At 43.8% G+C, this 9,755-nt stretch overlaps 1 protein-coding gene across 1 annotated transcript in view; it reads right to left on the reverse strand.

The window, feature by feature from the left end:
- Positions 1-9,755, reverse strand: part of LOC104872467 — a 30,943-nt gene that overhangs the window by 6,701 nt on the left and 14,487 nt on the right. The gene's annotated exons all lie outside the window — the stretch shown is intronic.

A 9,755-nucleotide genomic window follows, 5' to 3' on the forward strand; every position in this document is an offset into this window, starting at 1 on the left:
ACAAAAAAAAAAAAAAAAAAAGAATTTTCAGAAACCAAAAAAAGATTTCAGAAAGAAGAACATTTGCTTTAAATGAGTAAAACTCCATGTGTTTGAGGTTTGATCAAACCCGAACTTCATAATTTTTAATACTTGTCTTTGATCTGACTTAAGCGTAATGATCCATCAACAGATATGTGAGTGACCACTTGAAAGACCCATTGATGTGGAAGACCCCACACCAGATTCATTATCTCATTTCCCACCAGAACTCTTTGGGGAAAAACATTCGTTCTAGTTTAGTGCCCAGAAATCCCTTTATCAATTTACGTTGGCTTCAGCAGTGTAGAGTGAATTAAAAGGTGGTGCAGAATATGACTGAAACATCAGACTAAAGAGCTGAGTACATACAGTCGTGCTAAAAACTCAGTAACCAACACACTAAAATGATGTCAAAACTGGCCTTCCCGAAACCCGTCAGGAAAACCCTGTCCTCTAGAATCTCTCCAGTATCTCCCTCAGTTGTTGGGCAGAGAATAAACAGAACTTACACATCAACTGCTTCGTATTCTCCAGTTGCTTTTCCCAAGGAAGACACGCTGTTGTTAGCAAGTGTCTGCATGTTGAGAACTTTTACAGCTTATCAGGAGTTCTTCATTAAGAGAAATGTGTGCCCCCAAGCTCAGCAATAACACACAAACACACACTTACACGCACATGCACCCTTCAAAAATTCAGAACGTTCATCCCTGTTTCATCGTGGTCACGGATAAGCACAAACCCAAGAATTCAAATATGGTGTTAGCAAAGCCAGGGAATGAAGAAAAAGTATAATGTTGTGCTTGCTCTTTCCTGATCCACGGGCATTGTATTTTAATGTATTTTTATTACACAGTCAACTATCATTCTAGGTTATCTAGTTGGGCATTTTAGTAGAACACTCAGTTTCTAATTTTTAGGAGAAAAAATTATTCTTGATTACTGGACTGTGAATGGAAATAACAAGGTATAAGAGATCTATGATATACAGTTTTTTTAAAAATCAGATTTGGAATGAATCTAATGATTTACTTCAGATTATCGTGATATTATGACCTCATCATGGAATAACTTACATAACAAGATTATTTTGATCTCAGTATCTTGACTTATGTAGATTTACTGACTTTTGGCGGAGTGGATGGACTAATGTGATTTAAGTTGATTCCAGATACCGTATTGTGAGGGATTCACATACCAACTTCTTTTTTCTTGTGGTGCAGCTTGCCAAAATTTTAGTTAATCTTTTGCCAGATTATCCCAATTTTTTGAACAAGTTAACCAATTTTTTGAAGAGTCAAAATGGAATAGAGAGGAATAAAATGGGTAAATAAAAAGGAATGTATTAAAGCATAATGAAAACAAGAGACCGTTTCTGGACAAACTTTCCCCCGGGTTTGATTGCATGAAATACCCATGTTTCTTGCCCACATGAGAAGGCTGTGCTCATTCCCTCTCTCGGGAACTTGCCTGGCCACCTGCCCAGGTGTAGCCAGGAACGTTTCCTTATTTCAGGCCAAGGTACTGGTGGCCTTTGGCAAAAAGCGCTGGGTGGGGAACTGAGCACACAGTGACCCAAGGACCTGAGCAGCAATGAGTCAGAAGCAAGTGGCCTGGAAGCCGAGAGCCCAGTGATGTCCGAGGTCTGGGCAAGACCAGAAGATGGCATGCAGCACCTGTCAGCCAGGTCCGATGGTTAGAGTAGAAGGGTAAGTTAGGCCATGGTCATGGAGGACCGTGTGTCTTCCTGCCCCAGCTCTGTGCCTTCCACAAGTGGACCCTGGCCTTCTCCTGTGGTTCTTCAGAACCTGCTTCTCTTTTAGAATTGTGGTTGCACCTCTTTGTTTCACAGAGCCCTCCCTGCAGAGCTCAAGCCACCGCTCTTCTTCCTTGTTTAACTTAACATCATTCACCATCTGTGCAACTCATTTAGGATGCAACCTTCTGGTGTCTTCTGGTGGTTTTGGAATTGTTGTTTCAGTGTGCCCTTGTTTCCCCACAGCATGTGCTCCTGGAGGTTAGGCTCTGATCCACAGTGTGAGGTCAGACCAGGACCTGTAATGTTACAGCTTAGGCTTGCTCACCATGATGGGACTGGTGGCCTATGGTTTATTACATCTCCCAGTAGATTATTATGTGCCAATTTAAATTACATGCAATTTAAATTACACATATATATGTGTGTGTGTATATATGTATATGTGTGTGTGTGTGTGTGTGTGTGTGTATTTAAACAAAGTGGAAGAGGAAGAGGCAGGGTAAAGATCACCCTGGACTTTTTCTAAATCTGCTGAGTGCTCAGTCCCACAAAAGTGCTATTGTAAGCATGAATATCATTGGGAAGTTTGAAGTCAAGTAGAAAAACTGCAAGGATTTTTTTTTTTATGGTGGCTCCAAAATAAATGAAAAAAAAATATTTTAATTGAAGTTCCTGGAAGGAGAGAGGATTTCTCCTGGTATCTGAGGTGAGAGTCCTCTAGGTGAAGTCCTAACACGGGCTTGCTGGGGACATGGGTACTGGTCTATAGATCTTCTTACCATTTTCCTCCAATTTTCTTTATGTTGGTGTGACCTTTCTTAGATTACGGGAAATCCTCCCTCCTTCTCAAATCTGCAAACGTTCTATTTCTCTGTGCTGTGTATATTCCTAACCCTTGGCAAGTCTACAGTCATTCACTCTTTGGCTTTTTTGTTGGTTTTGTTTTTCTTTTTTGAGACTGTCTCACTATGTAGTTCAGGCTGGCTTTGAACTCATGGCAATCCTCCTGCCTCAGTCTCCTGAGGGCTGGGATTACAGGCGTGCGCCACCACGCCAGGCTCTTTGGCTTTCTTGGCCCACTTCTTACAACTCCACATGGCCCTTACGACTCTTCCTTCGCCATGTTCTTCCCATGCGTGGACCATGTGCCTTTAAAATCTTTTAATAGGAGAGCTCCTCCTCCGAGGGTTACTTCAGGCTTTGTTTCTGTCGCATCAGCACTATTCAGCAGGGGCCATTCCTGGCATTCAGCAAGATAGTTCTATGTGCTTGCACTAGAGGATATTTAGTAACCCTGGCCCCCTTCACCCTCTGAGAACCAGCATGGCTGCCACTGAGTACCACACAAAAACATCCCCACAAATATCCAGATGACCCCTTTGGTGTTCCACACTCAGCCTAGCCATTTGTTTTAGATTCTGCCTTCCCACCTTGTGCCCCCCCAATAGACACACACCCCTTCCTGTGAGGATTGTGTGAGCCTCTATGATAGATTATGTCTTTTTTGAAAGCTTGTCATGTCTTGAAGTCATTCTTCCTTTTAAGAGTTTGTTTTGTTTTGCCTTGGAATGAGGCATATACTTAGTTTGTATTGTTTTCCTTGTTATTGTGAGAAATGTCAAACACAATATAGAAGACACAGTACACGATAGTGTAAGAGAATGAGCCCCCCATGCTTCACTGTTGAAACCACCTAGTTTCAACAATTGCCAACTCATAGACAATCCTGTTTTCTCTACATCTTCTCCGAACTACCGCCTACTCCCTTCCTGCTGCCACTAGACAGTTCTGAAGTAAATCACAAACATCATATCATTTGCACTATGTTCCTTTTGGATAAACATTTTTATACCTGTTATTTTTTAGGTCAGCAAGGGTCAAGGCGAAACACGAGGACTCCCACCCTTCCACGCCACTCAGCAGGTCCTCCTGGCGGGCCAGACTTGAGTAGGGTGTTGGAGCTGCCTTCCTTGTTTCCTCTGTCTTCTGGGACAAAAGTGCCGAGGCAAGCCAGGGGTCACCAGATGCTACTTTTAGCCAGAGACTTTCACCAGAGATGCTTGGACTGTGTACATTTTGTCATCACTCTGGTTTGTACTACTTTGGGGAGCTGCATGAGGGGGTTTGCATCCACATCTCTCAGGTGGGGCAAAATGATTCACTGCCGTATCGCACCCATCTCTACCTCGCCTAGTGTCCCCTGGGAACTCCAAGTCCATTATTAACCCAGCCCCCCTGTTTTGTTCCTTTCCGGTCCTGCTGATTTGAAAAAGATATGTCCATCTGCTGATGCACTGGTAGGAGTGACCCTTCCCATCCCAATACTTAATGAAACCCAACAGATTGCTTTTAAGTTTTGTCTACAGAAATACTTAGCACAAAAGGGGGAAACATGTCAGATAGGTTAATAGTTGAATGATAATAGGCAACAGGAGGTTGAAGCAATTGGTTCTTAAAGGATTAGGACAATCAAGTGGTGGTGTTGCCTTTCTTCGTCCTGATGCCTCTGCTGGCTATTTGATCGTCTCCTGGTTAAATTTGATTAAGCTGCTGACTTTGGAGCAACACAAATTGATGAACTATGTAAACATGAAGCTTGACTTTGAGGCCTCTGGGCTCTTCTGTTGATGCCGGGAATCATAACTTTGACCTGGAATGCAAGCTTTTGTTTTTCTTTTTTGTGGTGCTGGGGATTGAACCCCAGGGCCTTGTAAATGCTAGGAAAGTGTTCTGCTACTGAGTTATATCCCCAGCGCAGGAATCATAACCCCATTCTTTATTTCCTCCTCCCAAAGGTAATGCCCCCCCAATTCCCTTCCCTAGATGGATGGTTAAAAAGTGGGTAGCTGTGTGCCTGAGCTATAAATGGTCCCAGTGGAAGGAATAAATTACATACTCAGAGCAAGCCCTCTCTAGGAAGGCTTGAGTCCTCGCAGCCCACCAGTGGGCCACCTGTCTTTCAAGAAAGTCTTCCTTCCTTCCTTCCTTCCTTCCTTCCTTCCTTCCTTCCTTCCTTCCTTTTCTTTTCTTTTCTTTTCTTTTTTTTCTTTTTTGGTACTGGACAGCAAACTCAAGGCCTTGAGCTTGTGAGGCAGGTGTGGTGCCACTGAGCTAAATCCCTGGCTCAAGAAAGTCTTAGCAAGCCTGGTGTGGTGGCGCACGCCTATAATCCCAGCACTCGGGAGGCTGAGGCAGGAGGATCGCTGTGAGTTTGAGACCAGCCTGGGCTACATAGTGAGTTCCAGGTCAGTCTCAACTACATAGTGAGACCCTGTCTCACAAAACAAAACAAACAAACAAAAAGAAAGCCTTATCAGAATATTCCTTTATAGAAATTCTACTCCTAAAAAGAAATAATCATTTCTACTTTCTCTTTTTTTGTGCTTTTAACAGTAACCCTAGATGATAAGCTGCAGTAGTAATGTCACCTTTGTTATTGACATTGGCCAAAGATTGTGCTTTAAGCAACTTGCCTAAAATCAAAGTTTGTTAGCAGGGGAGTCTGGAGCCCTGGTCCCCGCTAGAATAGAAAGCATAGGTGTACACCTAGTTATAGCCTTCCCTGGGATCCGTAATTCATCATGCACAAAGCAGGGACCTCAAGTCTGACAGCTAATTTTAGGTGTCAGCTGGACTAGGTTAAGGCATACGTGGAGAGCAGGTAAAGCATCACTTCTGCGTGCGTCGATGAGGGTGCTGCCAGGGGGAGCTGCCGGGTGGGTTGGTAGACTGAGTGGGGAAGACCTGCCCTCTACAGAGGAAGGGAAGTTCTGTCTCCTGGAGCGGGGACATCTTCCTCCTCCCCCTGCCCTGGGACATCGGAACTCCAGGCTTGCTGACCACTGGGCTCAGCCACTGGCCTGGGTGCTGAGGCTTCTCAACCTGGGCTGCTCTGGCAGCATCTGAAGGTCTCCAGCTTGCAGATGAGCTGGCCCGGGCAGGGACTTCTCAGCCTCCAGAATCAAGGGAGTTGGTGCCCTAGTCACTTCCCTGTCATCTCTCATGTCTTTCTCAATGTCCCATCCAGTCTCTTTCTCTCCTTGCCCCGTGGATTCTCTCTGAAGAATCCCGATGAATACACTAAACATCTAAATACGCACTCTTAAAAACTGGAACACTAACAGTGATCTACAATTTATAAAGGAGAACAAGGCTTATTTTCTTCAAAACCATGGTTCAATTACCATTCATTGTTCCTTGGGCTGGGATTCCTCTGTATTTCAATCCTATTCTTTTTTTTTTTTTTTCTTGGTACCGGGGATTGAACTCCGGTCCTTGCGCTTGCAAGGCAGGCCACCGAACCGCTGAGCTAAATCCCCGGCCCCTCAATCCTATTCTTTAATGTAACAAAAGAAGACTTCCAATGAAGTTAATGCAGAACCAAAGACAGCAAAGAGGGAGAACCAGAAGCTAAGCAGAACTTCAGCTTCTTCCAGGATAATGTTACTTCCTTGTTAAAGATAAAAACAAACAAACAAAGAAACTTCAATCATCTCAGGCAGGCTTGTCAAGGCATAATTAGTGATGTGGTTCCTAAATGTGTAACACAAAAAATAATTTAATAAATTATAACTCTGTCATACAATGGAATATTTGGAGCCAATTAAAATGAATTTTGGAACATTTGGAAATTGTAGTACGAAGAAATCCTCAAAATGAACTAGTAGGTGATAAATCAGGATATAAATGCACGTGTGGTAGGATCACATAGATGTTTTATGCACACAGGAAAGACATGCATTGAAGTGTTTGTATTGAAGAAAGAGAGGCAATCTGGGGCAGGCATTGTGCGAGCAATAGGCTTGTTTATTTAACACTTGGGTACCCAGAAAGCAGGCTGAGTTGGAAGGGGAGTCAGTATAGAGCAGGCAGGGAACAAAGAATTTAAAGGGAAGAGGAAGGGTTGCTGTCTTGAGGAATTTGGGGGGGGCAGTAGAGTGAGGTCACTCTTCTCTGGATGGCTGGGTCTTGTCTCTGTTCTTTGAGGTTTCCTGGACTTCCCTCACTGAGGCTTCTTAATGGCGCCAGGCTGTGCTCAGTGCTGTGCCTCAGCCCGTAAGGTTGCCTTACTTGCTGGGTGAGACAGTGTTAGCAAAGGCTATCTGAATGTTGGAGTTAGGAGGTTAGGCTTTCCGTGTTTTTATTTTTTGCTGTGCTGGGGACCCAACACTAGGCAAGCGATTTACCACTGAGCTGTACTTGTGCTTGCTTTGACAGCACTTATACCACTGAACTACATTTCTAGCCATGTGAGTTTTGGAAGAATTATTATATTCTTCCTTACTTTTCAAATATACATAAGCTGTTATTATTTCTATAATAAAAAGGTGAATGTGAAATAGTAAAGGGGTTAAATATTGTGCCTTCAGTGTAGATAGGAATTTCTAGGGCTGATGTTAAAACTCAGGGATAGAGGGACTACTTAGCATGCACAAGACCTTGGTTTGATCTCTAGAACCACGAAAAAGTTTTTGGAGATTGTAGTTTAAGAAAGTAAATTTGTGGTTTTAATTTTCCTGTCTAATTACTAACAGAAATTTGATTTTTCTATGTTGCTTTCCTTGATCCTGCTTTTTTGCAGATTTCCATTACACTAAATGATTCAGATCTTCCTGAAATGGAAATAATTTTTTGGGAGTATATACTAAATGTTTTAGGCAAATGACTTCTAGGAAATAAGGCTCAGCCTAGTAAATAATCCTGCACTGTACTAAGAGTTTACTTCCAATTTAAAGGAGATTAGTTTTATCTACATACCTGAAAATTCTGCTAAACATAGACTCAAACCAAGAAAAATCCACAGGGAACATATGTGGCAAAGAGAACTAAAATAGATTTTTATGACCAGGTATTTGAATACTCAGTGTTGAAAGACAGACATCTATTCTTTAGAGAGAAACTGGGAAACCACTAGAAATTTAAATATGGAAACCTGTGATAATTCAAAGGTATTCATTTTTCCTTTGGAAATTATTTTCAAAACCAGGGATTTAGCTCAGTGGCCGTGCCTGCCTCACAAGTGCAGGATCCTGAGTTTGACACCCAGTACAAAAACAAACAACAACAACAACAACTCAAGTAGAAAAAGAAAAGAAGATCAGTCTGTCCCAAAAGTCTTCACGAAGAGGAGCAGCTCTCCCAGCACCCCATGGTCTAAGGTTCACTGGAGAGGGGATCACAAGGAGTATGTGAGCACCCAGACTAGAGGTGGGCTGGGGAATAATCCTGACAGAGCTTCACCTCTGAGGCATGGGTCTTGTTCTGTCGGTGCTCTGATTGCTGCCAGACCTCTGCCCTACGACCACATACTATCTTAGGGAACTAAATACTTGATCCCTGCAACTTCAAGGAGGAAAGGTTTGTTTTGGCTCAGTGGTTTGGCTTTCTCTTTGCAAGAACAAAATCCATGTTTCTTTTCTTTCTTTTTTTGGGGGTGTGTGTGGGTGGGGGGAGTTTATTTCCACTCACAATTTGCTCAGTTTTTAGAGGTTTCAGTCCATAGTTGGCTGGCTTCTAAGCAGGGTGGCATGGCAGAGGGGCATCACAGAGGAGACAGTCCATGGCATGGCAGGCAGGAAGCAATGACACTTCCTCCTCCTTTCCCTTTTTATTCTGCCCACACCCAGAATGGATCTTCCCTTCAGTAAGGGAGGATCTCCCCTCTTCACCCATACCCACTACTGTGCTCAAGGAATCAGTGGACTAATCCAGTATCACACACCCACGATCTGGCCACCTCCAGAAATCCCCACTATGAGCATATGATACTTGCAGGGGACATCTGGGTTTAAGATATAACAGTTCTCTGGCTTCAAGAGCGAAATGACATGGGAGAAGGGCATGTGGAGGAAAGCAGCTCAATCCATAGCACACAGGAAATAGAGAAAGCAAGAGAGTCAGAACAAGGGAAAGGTACAGGGGCAAGAATACGCCCTGCCAGGTCACACCCCAGGGGCCCACCTCCACTCGCCATTCAGCTATAGAGGCATCAATGGATTAATCCAGTAATGAATACAGTGCCCCCGTGATCCAACTGCCTTCTGATAGCCCCACTTCTGAACTCGAGATATTTTACATCCAACCATAACAGAACTGCACTTCTCAAGTTCCCTGCCCTCTCTGAATCGATGTGGTATGAATGCCCCTGCAAGACTGGAGTAGGAGGAAGAGAGGGCCCCACAGAGGTCTAACCTTGCTCTTCCTCACAATCACCCCTAAGAACTGCATATGACCTGGAAGAGGAAGTGCTGGCCGTGCTAAAGGAGGAAAGGAATGATTTGTTGGAGGAAGTGCAGGGGCAAGGCAGAATGTCCTGGGAGAAGATGGGGATCAGATTCTGAGGGAGTTGGATGAATGCAAGTGGAATACAAGGATGAACTATACAGAGTTTATTGATATAGAAGCTCTCTCTCTCCTAGGACACAAGGCTTAGTAGCCTGGCAGAGACCCCAGAAACAGAAAAATGAGAAGCTCAGTGTTATCAGAATCAGAGATGCTCATGGAACTTTCCACCCCTTCTTTCTGCCTTGAAGGGCATCAGTTAACATCTGTCAGGCGATGCAGGATCCTGGGCTCCTTCAACACCTTCTCTTCTCTTTGTCCTTCTAGCCTTTGTGGCTCCATACTTTTACTTACTTCCTTTACAATGAACCTCTGGTATTAAGTTCCTCCAAAATGTCCAAAGTGGTTTCTGCTCTTCTGTTGAGACCCAGGTGATACATCTGGCTATGACTTAGGGTCTCGCTGGGAAGTGCACTCCAGTTCCGTGAAACATATACAAAGGGGGTGATGGGAAAAGATTTCACAATGGGTGGCACTGTCAGACACATCTGTATACACGGCAGGAGCAATGTGCACAGCTACAGAAAGCAGCGCCTATAGGGCCGGGGATTTGGCTCAGTGGTTTTGCCACCTGCCTCGCGAGAGCAAGGACTGGAGTTCAATCCCCGGTACAAAAAAAAAAAAAAAAAAAAAAAAA

The sequence above is a fragment of the Fukomys damarensis genome, unplaced genomic scaffold (genome assembly GCF_012274545.1).
Source record: "Fukomys damarensis isolate Sample0158 unplaced genomic scaffold, DMR_v1.0_HiC HiC_scaffold_30, whole genome shotgun sequence".
In the NCBI taxonomy this organism is placed as follows: Eukaryota; Metazoa; Chordata; class Mammalia; order Rodentia; family Bathyergidae; genus Fukomys; species Fukomys damarensis.